The sequence below is a fragment of the Oncorhynchus kisutch genome, linkage group LG24 (genome assembly GCF_002021735.2).
Source record: "Oncorhynchus kisutch isolate 150728-3 linkage group LG24, Okis_V2, whole genome shotgun sequence".
In the NCBI taxonomy this organism is placed as follows: domain Eukaryota; kingdom Metazoa; phylum Chordata; class Actinopteri; order Salmoniformes; family Salmonidae; genus Oncorhynchus; species Oncorhynchus kisutch.
The window spans coordinates 17,623,569-17,637,114 of record NC_034197.2 but is presented as its reverse complement, the minus strand read 5'-3'; the positions used below and the strand labels follow the sequence as shown (position 1 = coordinate 17,637,114).

The following is a 13,546-nucleotide window of genomic DNA, read 5'->3' as shown; positions in this document are numbered from 1 at the left end:
CCCCCCCCTCTCTCAGAGATCACGTCAGCATATTGTCTGATCCCCCCCTCTCTCAGAGATCACGTCAGCATATTGTCTGACCCCCCCCTCTCAGAGATCACGTCAGCATATTGTCTGATCCCCCCTCTCAGAGATCACGTCAGCATATGGTCTTATCCCCCCCTCTCTCAGAGATCACGTCAGCATAGTCTGACCCCCCCCCCCCTCTCTCAGAGATCACGTCAGAATATTGTCTGACCCCCCCCCCTCTCAGAGATCACGTCAGCATATTGTCTGACACCCCCCTCTCAGAGATCACGTCAGCATATTGTCTGATCCCCCCTCTGAGATCACGTCAGCATATTGTCTGATCCCCCTCTCTCTCTCAGAGATCACGTCAGCATATGGTCTCATCCCCCCCTCTCTCAGTGATTACGTCAGCATATTGTCTGATCCCCCCCCCTCTCAGAGATCACGTCAGCATATGGTCTCATCCCCCCCTCTCTCAGAGATCACGTCAGCATATTGTCTGATTTCACCTCTGGTTGAGACTTCATGCTGCCTAGAGGCACAAAATGACCATCTACTGCTCTCTACCACTACAGTAGACTAATTGAAATAAGAGGGGGGGAGTTATCCCAAAGGATACACATTAGACCAGTATAATGGACGTTGATTATGCTTTTCCCCAGTTTGTACAAAGGTGATTGTCAGCTTCTCTGGTCAAAGCACAAAGAACCAACCTGGCCTCTTATGTAACTTTAAAGTGGAAGAGGAGAGTGATGCATTACCCCCACAGGACAAGACTACCTTGGAAATCATTTTAATTGGATACATTGGCCAGTTTTGACACTTGAGGCCATACATTATTCCCAGCAAAAAGATAAGAGTGGAAATTAGTGTTGAGAGTGATTACTGTTCAATCATCATGGGAAGATGTAGCTAACAACGATGGGCGCAATAAAGCAAGGTGAATGCGAAATGTCTAGCAGAGGTTAGCCTGTGGAATTGGGGGGGGTTCACTGAGCTTTTTTGATCCCCCTCTGTTCTCTCTGCCCCTCCCTCAGCAATTGAGCGCAAGTATACTTTGAGGAATCCCACTCACGAGGTTGCTTGCCTTGCATACAAAGCAGCGAACAACAGACTACAGGTTAGACTGATGAGTTACAAGAGTATCCCCAAAAAGGTTCTTCCCAAAAAGAAAAGTCCTATTCACCTCCATCATAAAGAAGAAGAAGGCCCCACCAACAGGAAGAGAAGAGGACCAGAAGATGTATGAAGGACGTGCACTCTTACACTTTCAAAGGACTGAGATCTCAGAAGAGGCCGTGTGGGAGGCATCTGCTGAGAGAGTGTCAGGTTGTTTTCATTTTCACATATTCATTTCTATCCACAAATCATTTTGGGCCCCAGCAGTGCAAAATGTGTGAAACCAGACCAGTCTCCCGATATGAACAACCCTAAAAATGGAAAACATAAAACAAAAATCCCATTTGGCCTTTAGCAAAGGTCCTCATTGAAAAGAACATCCTGCATTAAAAACTGAACTGCAATTGTGAGAGTACTTTGTTGACGAGTGATGCCCGGCTGTTTAAGGTCTTAATGCATATTAGGTCATTACAGCATCAAAACCATTTTGTAAACAATGAACTGGCATCATACAGCCATCCTGCTGATCATTTAAAGAGCCGTAGTGTTTGGGCGCTATTACTCTTCTGAACTCATCTTTTCCATTATTCCTTGTCAAAGTTAATCCCGATTACCTGCATGGAAGACACTGCATCTTCAATGTGACAGATAGAAGTGACTTTGATCCTTTTCTCTCTCATTCTAACACCCTACACTGAGGAGCAACACAGTCCATACAGAACAATAACCAGCCTCACCCTAGACAGATCAGAAACAGCGTTAACACACTCACAAACCTCTCCATGCAGCGCCATCCGAGATGGCTCTCTTTTTACACTCCAGGTGTCAAATAAAACAACAATACTGCAGCTAAAGGCTCTGCTGACAAATACAAATGTGAATAGCATAACAACCATGAACAGAAACACAAGCGACAGCTAGCGACACGCTGGCTGACTCTGTCAGGTGATCTGAAAGAGCGGGGACTAAACTTCCCATCATCATCTGCTGCGTCTCCATAGCTGGACACCTCCATACTGGCGCTCCTCTCTGTGTGCTCACTAAGGGTGAGGCAGATGCATGCTCAACAGAAGGGGGACAAGAGGGGTTAGCCTGTGGAATCGGGGGGGGGGGGGGTTCACTGAGCTTTTTTGATCCCCCTCTGTCCTCTTTGCTCCTCCCTCCTCATGAAGTCGTCCGCTCCGTGGCGCCGGCATTGATATCTTCACAATGTACACAGCATGGAACGACAGGCCCCCCCTCCCATTGTATATCGCCATGCTGACGGGGAACCAATCTCTGCAGATAGATCGGCTATGTATGTGTTCATGAATGTGAATCCAATGAACCATCTTGACACCCTTGGACGGTGATGTTTCTTTTCAAAACGGGACAGGGTTATTATATAGAACTCACTCGGGATAGAGGAGTGCTGGTAATGAGAAATAAATACAAATAATGACAACAATGAACTTGAACAACAGAAGTAATAACCATAATAACCATGCTGGATAAAAGACAGGAAAGGGTCATAAGGACATTAACATTGTTGTAGGCTATTATTCAAAAGGACACACTGCATTTTCCAAATATCTATTTATAGCTACCGCAAAATGTATTTTCTCACTCGTGTTTATAACAAACATTGTCCAGGATCTCATTGCCGTGACTGTAAAATGTCTTCCCTTCCAGCCCTTACATTGTAATTAACAGGAGAGATTGATAAAATCACCCTGTGGAGGAAGGCTGTAAAGTGGATACACAAAACTCTAACTGTGGCCTGCCCAGATAAAGATGAGAGGACTGTGGCTTCATTAAGGGCTCCGGGCTCTGTGTTTGCCTGAGAATAAAACCTTGGAAGTGTCATCAGTTCCTAGTAATGACCAGTGTTGGACAATAGACCCCAGCACCTTCCGTCTCTGTCTGAGTGGCTGTACTGTACACTGGTAATCTGTCTAGGAGCTGTGGCTCTCAGGGGAAAGTGCTGGACTAATGTCATGCTACACCCTCGGCTCTTACGGAGGAATCTGCAATCTATCTCCTCCCTTCAGCCGTGGGACATCACCCTGACACCCCTCTCCAGCATGAGGCCCCCGAGGTGCAAATAGCAGTGATTGGTGATATCACACAGATGTAGACACACCAAGCTGAGCTCCTAAAACACACACACACACAAATAAGTGTGTGCACTGTGCTAGCACCACTCCAGTCACCCAAGTCATAGACGTGCTTCTACACCTGCATTGCTTGCTGTTTGGGGTTTTAGGCTGGGTTTCTGTACAGCACTTTGAGATATCAGCTGATGTACGAAGGGCTATATAAATACATTTGATTTGAAGTCATAGACTGTTCTCTCTGCTACCGCACGGCACGTGGTACCGGAGCTCCAAGTCTAGGACCAAAAGGCTCCTCAACAGCTTCTACCCCCAAGACATAAGACTAATGAACAATTCATAAAAATCACAAACAATTTACATTGACACCCACCACCCCCTCTTGTACACTGCTGCTACCTGCTGTTTGTTTGTTATCTATGCAGTCACTTCGCCCCCACCTACATGTACAGATGACCTCAACTAGCCTGTACCCCCGCATACTGACTCAGTACCGGTGGCCCCCTGTATATAACCTCGTTATTGTTATTGTGTTACTTATATTATTACTTTTTATTTTAGTCTACTTGGTAAATATTTTCTTCTTGAACTGCACTGTTGGTTAAAGGGCTTGTAAGTAAGCATTTCACTGTAAAGTCTACACTTGTTGTAGTAAGCGCATGTGACAAATAAAGTTTGATTTGATTCAACCTGGGGATTTCGGTTCCCTCAATCCAAAAAAGAAAATGTATATGGTAAAGAGGGGAATACCTGGTCCAATCCACTTTAGAGGCTGCAGGCCTTGACAGGCAGGTCTAATATACTGTGAAAGGTTGAGTAATTACATCCTGATCTGAGCTGCGGATATAACAGCCTTCTGGTTCCTCAGTGTAGAGCTTTTTTTTTTTTAATATTTTACCTTTATTTAACTAGGCAAGTCAGTTAAGAACAAATTCTTATTTTCAATGACGGCCTAGGAACAGTGGGTTAACTGCCTGTTCAGGGGCAGAACGACAGATTTGTACCTTGTCAGCTCGGGGATTTGAACTTGCAACCTTCCAGTTACTAGTCCAACGCTCTAACCACTAGGCTACCCTACACACGACCAAGACGGCTTCTCACTGGCACAGATACTCATGGCGAAACACAGCACAGCACAGAGAGTTAATATCAGAGAAGAAGAACGAGAGCTGCAGCGCAGTGTGGGGTTTTACAGATCGAATCCATACATAGACCTAGAGAGTCTCCCATTGTGAGGGGCTCTAGTCTCTATGAGCAGCATCTGCCTGATAGAATGACCACATGGGTCACAGGTCAGCACAGTGTTAAAGGTCAACAGCTAAGGAGGAAGGGGGTTTGCTACCAGGTGGGAAGGGGGTTGGTCAGAGTGATGCAAAGAAAAAAATGGAGAAAGAGAGAAGAGGGAGAGAGAGCAGAGAGGAGAGACCAATCAGAGAGCCTGAACACAAAGACAACCCCCTCTAGACTACATTGATGCATGCACAGCAGCTATCAGCAGTCCCCAGAACACTTGATATATCATGGTAGAACAGTTCATTCCAATGTCAAATCAAAATAAAATTCAAGTTTATTGGTCGCGTTCACAGACTTGCAGATGCAGCGAAATGTTTGCGTTTCTGGCGCCAACAGTGCAGTAATGTCAAACTTGGCTAAGAGCTCGAAAATTGAATGATGACTTGAAAACTTCATATTAATGTCTTCCACTATCTCTGAAGTAGAGGTATTCACAGATCCACCTGTACCCGAATAACCGAGAACCGATCCGGGACCCGAGTAGGTCCGGATCCATTGTTCTAAATAATGTCACGGGTCTTTGTCGGATCTGTTTTGATTGTCATTGGTCTCGGGTATGTGTAATTTTAACTTACTTGTCTGGAAGGACCCATATAGATCCGAACGTGACTGCTGCAGTAAAGAGAGAAATATAGACTACAACAACCCAGAGTCGACAGGTACGTGACTGCTGCAGTAAAGAGAGAAATATAGACTACAACAACCCAGAGTCGACAGGTACGTGACTGCTGCAGTAAAGAGAGAAATATAGACTACAACAACCCAGAGTCGACAGGTACGTGACTGCTGCAGTAAAGAGAGAAATATAGACTACAACAACCCAGAGTCGACAGGTACGTGACTGCTGCAGTAAAGAGAGAAATATAGACTACAACAACCCAGAGTCGACAGGTACGTGACTGCTGCAGTAAAGAGAGAAATATAGACTACAACAACCCAGAGTCGACAGGTACGTGACTGCTGCAGTAAAGAGAGAAATATAGACTACAACAACCCAGAGTCGACAGGTACGTGACTGCTGCAGTAAAGAGAGAAATATAGACTACAACAACCCAGAGTCGACAGGTACGTGACTGCTGCAGTAAAGAGAGAAATATAGACTACAACAACCCAGAGTCGACAGGTACGTGACTGCTGCAGTAAAGAGAGAAATATAGACTACAACAACCCAGAGTCGACAGGTACGTGACTGCTGCAGTAAAGAGAGAAATATAGACTACAACAACCCAGAGTCGACAGGTACGTGACTGCTGCAGTAAAGAGAGAAATATAGACTACAACAACCCAGAGTCGACAGGTACGTGACTGCTGCAGTAAAGAGAGAAATATAGACTACAACAACCCAGAGTCGACAGGTACGTGACTGCTGCAGTAAAGAGAGAAATATAGACTACAACAACCCAGAGTCGACAGGTACGTGACTGCTGCAGTAAAGAGAGAAATATAGACTACAACAACCCAGAGTCGACAGGTACGTGACTGCTGCAGTAAAGAGAGAAATATAGACTACAACAACCCAGAGTCGACAGGTACGTGACTGCTGCAGTAAAGAGAGAAATATAGACTACAACAACCCAGAGTCGACAGGTACGTGACTGCTGCAGTAAAGAGAGAAATATAGACTACAACAACCCAGAGTCGACAGGTACGTGACTGCTGCAGTAAAGAGAGAAATATAGACTACAACAACCCAGAGTCGACAGGTACGTGACTGCTGCAGTAAAGAGAGAAATATAGACTACAACAACCCAGAGTCGACAGGTACGTGACTGCTGCAGTAAAGAGAGAAATATAGACTACAACAACCCAGAGTCGACAGGTACGTGACTGCTGCAGTAAAGAGAGAAATATAGACTACAACAACCCAGAGTCGACAGGTACGTGACTGCTGCAGTAAAGAGAGAAATATAGACTACAACAACCCAGAGTCGACAGGTACGTGACTGCTGCAGTAAAGAGAGAAATATAGACTACAACAACCCAGAGTCGACAGGTACGTGACTGCTGCAGTAAAGAGAGAAATATAGACTACAACAACCCAGAGTCGACAGGTACGTGACTGCTGCAGTAAAGAGAGAAATATAGACTACAACAACCCAGAGTCGACAGGTACGTGACTGCTGCAGTAAAGAGAGAAATATAGACTACAACAACCCAGAGTCGACAGGTACGTGACTGCTGCAGTAAAGAGAGAAATATAGACTACAACAACCCAGAGTCGACAGGTACGTGACTGCTGCAGTAAAGAGAGAAATATAGACTACAACAACCCAGAGTCGACAGGTACGTGACTGCTGCAGTAAAGAGAGAAATATAGACTACAACAACCCAGAGTCGACAGGTACGTGACTGCTGCAGTAAAGAGAGAAATATAGACTACAACAACCCAGAGTCGACAGGTACGTGACTGCTGCAGTAAAGAGAGAAATATAGACTACAACAACCCAGAGTCGACAGGTACGTGACTGCTACATTATATTCTGAATGGAGTTGATGTTTCTCACCAGGAGAAGCTTAACTAGCTTCTCCTGGTTTGATGCAGTCAAGATGGGTGGGTAGCACATAATCATAGCTGGGTGATTTATCATCCACTATGGCAGCTATTAGTCTACTATGGCGCGAGTCGGCTTGGTTGGTTGCTGTCTCTGCCTCCCTCCCGTTTTCCGTGTCACCCGCACACACTCCCGATAGCCGACACAAACAGCATGGCTCCTGCTAGAGCGTCACCTCTCTCTACCTCCGTTCCCTGGCGCTTTATCAGCTCCGGTTAATAAACTAGCTTAAAACATGTTCTTTTCTGCTGCTTCCCTCGGAGAGGACCAGGTCTGGATCCGGATGGGAAAGCATATTGGGTCCGGATGGGAAAGCCCCATGTCCATTTCAGAACGGATCCAACTTTTTGGCTCCGTGATGGCCTTTATGGCTCAAATCTGCACAACAGAATGGAATCCAATTACAGAGGGCAACTTCCAAACATGGTCCAAACTATAAAAAAAAGAGAAAGAGGAGAATGAGCGTCCTCTCTATCCCCCAGCCACTCAGCAAAGAGTTGGAGTCTGTTAAATATCTTCAGAGGATTGTCTGTTCTATAGCCTACATCTATAGAGGTGATGGGGGAAAGAACATCTATAGTTACATATCGAGATATTATGTTTGACGATATCGTATCCGCTCGACAATATCGCAATATTATTATGCACGAGATGTACCCGCAACAAAACTCTAGTATTTCTGTTTATTTTTTAAATTTGTTTTCAGCATTTTTATTTCCATGACTGATCTAAAAACTTTCCTCATCACTCTCTTGTCCATTCCAGCAGACATATGGTGAACAATATGTTAGTGTACAGAGTCCCCCGCTGGCCACCCCCGGTGATGACACACCATATAGAGTTGGGTTTGATCTGAGCAGCATGAGGGATTCAATGCTCTTATCATCCAGGGTCTCCAACGCTCTCATCTCAGGCACACAGAGAGTCTGTGAAAAGAGCTTAACCATCACTAAACAACCAGAGTTTACATTCAACATGCCAACAGATGCAGAACAATATCTTAGCAACATGGATATAATCCCAAAACACAGCCTGTGGAGTTTAAAATGCCACAGAAAATAAACCTTTAAAGTTCTTGTTTGCTTTTCCCATTTTATACTCCAATTTCAAGTAAATGAAATGCAAAAGCAAATATTTATCTGGAAACTAGGCCTATCAATAAGGGGGCAATCAGCATTTGCTACATCCATTTTTAGACTTATAAATTAATTATATATACCCATTGATTCTTGAAGAATATAATTTATGAGCTTCATGAGCTTAGTTCAACTGTCACACTCCATGAGAACCCAAAATATAAGCTGGTTTTACACCAAGTAAATGTAAACAAACACCAATCTTTTTGATATTATGGATGGGTCAATCCTTGCATCCAGGAATTTCTATGAATTTGAGAGTGATCACACTTCCCCAGCCCCATCACTCAGCTTTTAACTGAAACAGTGGTGGGGAGACTATTTGTTTTTGTTATAACTGCTGATTGGCCCTTTAAAGAAAGATCTACACAACACAATTTATCAACCCTATTAATGGCAGGTAAATGAAAAGACGTATGAGCTGCGCTGTGTAAATCAGATAATTGATACTCACAAAGGCTGGCTTCATAGTGGTTATTGGATCCGTGGTGAGCGGGACAGAAAACGAAGCAAAATTGAAGTGGGCTGTTAGATGACTGCCCTCTTCTCTAGCGTGTCAATACGTCTCTCTCTTCTCCTTCTCTCTCCCCTCCCATCTGTGGGTCTACTCTAACTGGCCCACACAATGTGCCCCCTGGATTGTCATGTTCAATCTGATCCCAAGACCGAGACAAACCTGCATTAGCATGCGCCTTAAACACAAGCACACACACCCACCCACCCTGACACACACCCACCCACCCTGACACACACACACCCACCCTGACACACACAGCATAACAGATACACACACCCTTAAATGCAGGCACGTAGGCCAAGACCTCATGCAAGTCAAATGTCCTTGTCTCCTCGCATATAGAGGCAGGCTATAGTTTTGTGTGTGTCTGTGTGTGTGTGTGTGTCTGTGTGTGTGTGTGTGTGTCTGTGTGTGTGTGTGTGTGAGAGAGAAAGAGAAGAGGGTGTAAGAAAAGGAAGAGTTAGCAGACCCAGACACACAAAGAAATAGCTTTTTAGGTGTCCTGGGACCCCTTGCCCACACGCTGTCACACAGCTCAGTAGAGTGTTCCAGAGCAGCCAGCCGTGACCAGCAAGATGGCCGCCTGCACCCGTTAGCCGGGCTGCTTCTCTCATTCGCACAGCAACAGAGACAGAGACAGGAGAGGGAAGGAAACAGCAATAGAGAAAAGGGGAAGAAAAAGTGCCCTACTTTCAGAGGATAGGCCATTCACAGACTGGTAAAAATACTAAACAAAAGGGCAAGGAAACTTCTAAAACAACCAACCTTTGTTAGATTGCCTGCCTGCTGCTTTCATTTGCAATGCATTTTCCATGAATGGTGTGGTGCAATGTACTTTCCTGACTGATGTTTTCTTGAAAGGAGAAACATATGAGAGAGAGGCACAGTCTGTGTGCTTCAGTTCAGCTCTCTGGGAATCCGAGCTAATTAATATTAACCCAGCTCCTCTGGGACTACAATAGGTTGAAGAGCACTGCAGGATTTGTAATATTCTTCTCTTTCAATCACCTTTTTCATCTCGGGACACACTTTCAAAGAAAACTGTAGAATAGATGATGTGTCAGGTGCACTGAAACCCAGGGCAACCCTTCCTGGGTGACAGAGAACAGCAGCCCTAGTAATAGTCCACCCACTCCTAGTGAAAGAAAAATGGATGAACTATTCAATAGACTTAAAAAGTCAATGAATAATCATGATGACGAGGACATCAAAAATGCAACAAAAAAAATGAATTATTTCTTGCCACATAAAATAACTTGCATAGGCTACATGCTAATCCGCGTGATGTGTTGAAAGGAGGCACTGGGTTGTTATCTTGAACACTGCAGCTCAGAGCTTCTGCATTATGTGGTTGAGCAAAACTGTCAACAGTGTGGCAGCTCTTCGGGTTGCTACACCACAAAGAGAGATCCTATCTGACCAGCTGACAGTCTGCAGGCTGAAGGGGTGACAGAGAGAGTGACAGGGAGCCTGTGCATACACAAGCAAGAAGGCAATGATGGGTGTTGCCTGCCTGGGACACGTCAGGTTCTGTAGGAACTAAGATCTTCGGTAACCTTGACATGAAAAGTGTCTAAGACAGATATCCAAAGACACCACTACTTAAAAGGTGGTACAATAACTCAAGACAGATCAGGGCATTCAATAGCCCAGAGAACCTAAACGAGGCGTCCTCCCACCTAGCAGTGGTGGAAAAAGTACCCAATTGTCGTATCTGAGTAAAAGTAAATATACTTAAGTATCAAAAGTAAAAGTACAAATCATTTCACATTCCTTATATTAAGCAAACCAAACAGGACCTTTCTCTTTCCCCCCCTTCTTGTTACAGATAGCCAGGGGCACACTCCAGCACTCAGACATCATTTACAAACTAAGCATGTGTTTAGTGAGTCTACAAGATCAGAGGCAGTACTGATGACCAGGGATGTTCTCTTGATAAGTGTGTGAATTAGACCATTTCCATGTAATGCTAAGCATTCAAAATGTAATGAGTACTTTTGGGTGCCATGGAAAATATATGGAGTAAAAAGTAAACATTTTCTTTCGGAATGTAGTGAAGTAAAAGTTGTAAAAAATATAAACAGTAAAGTACAGATACACCAAAAACCTTCTTAAGTAGTACTTTAAAGTATTTTATACTTAAGTACATAACACCACTGCCACCCAGGTTTAATATGACTTCATTCACAGCCTGCCTCTAGGAAAGGCCACGTGATGTCTCCCAGCTCCACGCCTACGAGGTGAGTTGCTAATCAAACGGTTGGTAATTACAGCGTAATTGTCTGATCCGTCTCCTGTCTCACTCATAATTATATTATCAGGAGGCTATACAGTAGTCTCATATTGATGAAAGTTTCAGCCGGGGGAATTAACGATTCAAGCAGCAAGCTGTTTCAGTCTGGTGACCATTACCCACTTTGGGCCTGACTGCTCTACACTAGAGGAAGAAGAACCTTAGTGATCGTCGTAATACAGACTGCTGGAGGTGACTGGAATGACAGAACACTTTGAGCTGATGGGAAAAAGTTCATTCCGCGCATCTTCTGATGGATGGTTAACTTTGAGAGAGCACGCAAGTCTTGTTAGTCAACTGAAGTAACTCGATATCGGAAAACGACGCATCAACTTGGAAGGTGAACTCTGAATGACCTTGACGACGGTTGTGAAGCGGACCGTTCAGAGCAAACATTTCAACAGTTGCTTCATGAAAGTAGGGTTCACGTAATCATTTCTTACAGTGGTCTTGTCTTACAGCTGTGCAAACAGACTTTTATGAGTTTATGAGTTTTATGAGGTCATCATTCAAAAGTCTGTTCTCTTCAGGTCATTTTCACCCTCCACTCTGTCAGAGTAAAATAGTCTTTCTAGATGAGGGCTATTAAATAGGTGAGTATGTTGAGGAGAGGTGTCACTGGCTCAGATAAACAGGGTTTTGAGATAATGATCTGTGGTTCAGTTCCCTGAGTGGTGGTGTGTCACACTCACTGACTGCCCCCCTAATTCCTCTCTACAGCTGTCGGCTATAATACTGGGGCGGAGTCGGAGTCAACCCTATTCCCTAAGCCTATATAAAGCCCTGGCCAAAAGTAGAGCACGATATATAGGGAATAAGGTGCCATTATGGATAGAGCTTTCGCCAAGCTGTTGTTATCATTCCCCTCAGTTGAGATGGAGGCGGGACACAAAAAGGTTCTACTTGGGGTCGATTATCAATTATTTTGGATGATGGAACAAAAACAATTCTCTCCTGCTCCGCCACCCCTCCTGGTGAGGTCAGGAAAAGGGGTCCTCTAAACTGAACAAAAATATAAAAACGCAACATGGAACAATTTCAACGATTTTACTGAGTTACAGTTCATATCCAGGAAATCAGTCAATTGAAATAAATTCATTAGGCCCTAATCTATGGATTTCCCATTACTGGGCAGGGGCGCAGCCATGGGAGGCCCACCCACATGGGAGACTGGCCCACCCTTTGGGGAGAAAGGCCAGGCCAATCAGAATTAGTTTTCCCCCACAAAAGGGATTTATTACAGACATAATACTATTCAGTTTCATTCGCTGTTCGGGTGGCTGGCCTCAGACGATCCCGCAGGCGAGGAAGCCAGATTTGGAGGTACTGGTCTGGCGTGGTTACACATGGTCTGCAGTTGTGAGGCTGGTTGGATGTACTGCCAAATTCACTAAAACGATGTTGGAGGCGGCTTATGGTAGAGAAATGAACAAATTATCTGGCAACAGCTCTGGTGGATATTCCTGCTGTCAGCATGCCAATTGCACACTCCCTCAAAACTGCGGCATTGTGTTGTGTGACAAAACTGCATATCTTAGAGTGACCTTTTATTGTCCCCAGCACAAGGTCCTCCTGTGTAATGCGCATGCCGTTTAATCAGCTTCTTGATATGCCACACCTGTTAGGTGTACGGATTATCTTGGCAAAGGAGAAATGCTCACTGACAGCAATGTAAACAAATTTGTGCACAAAATAAGAGAAAAATATGCTTTTTTGTGCATATGGAACATTTCCAGGATCTTTTAATTCAGCTCATGAAACATGGGACAAACACATTACATGTTGTGTTTATATTTGTGTTCATTATAGAAGTCTACTGCTGTGCAGGACACTCAAGGTCGGGGGCACACAGGCAGGCTCTGCACCGGCCACCTGCATACTAACCACAGAAAAGATGAGCCAAGATATCGACCCCACCTCTAGAGTTGTGTAAAGGAACACCAACTGACCGCAGAGCAACGTGATCTGGTCACTGTGTAGAGGCTGCTACTTGAGCCCCTGGCTTACTCTCTCTGCCTGGCATCACAGATGCATCATGGCATGATTCTGCCACAGACAGAACAGTGGAATAGAGTCATGTGGAACTGTAACATTGACAGTTTGCAGACAATGGATTTAAATACTGAATCATTAAATAGAGGGAAGTGTAAGGTGGATTCAACGATCCATGCAGATTGCATCTCAAAATGACATAATGGTGCAATTACATGCATTTACAATTTGTTGCGGATAACAATTATTGTAAATGGCTCTATTTTAGAATACTGAATGGAAAGAGTGTCTGTGTATTCCAGGCAGCTCTATAAACAGTGTGTCCATTTCCAGGGGAACTCAGGTTAGGTTGGAGTGTAACGCCATGGCAACCCGAGGAGCCGGGGTCAGTCGTGAATGGAGGAAAGAGCTGCAGCTCAATGGCCCTCTCCTCCTCTCACTTTCCAACCTTTTGTCTAGGCCCATCTCTATCCTGTTACTTTTTCCTCTCTTCCTCACTTTATATCCGCATCTTTTCATCACTTCTAATCGCTCTCTTTCTC

General features: G+C 44.5%; 1 protein-coding gene across 11 annotated transcripts in view; it reads right to left on the bottom strand.

The window, feature by feature from the left end:
- LOC109869126 (ankyrin repeat and SAM domain-containing protein 1A) overlaps positions 1-13,546 on the bottom strand; it is a 125,027-nt gene that overhangs the window by 30,669 nt on the left and 80,812 nt on the right. The window lies entirely within an intron of this gene.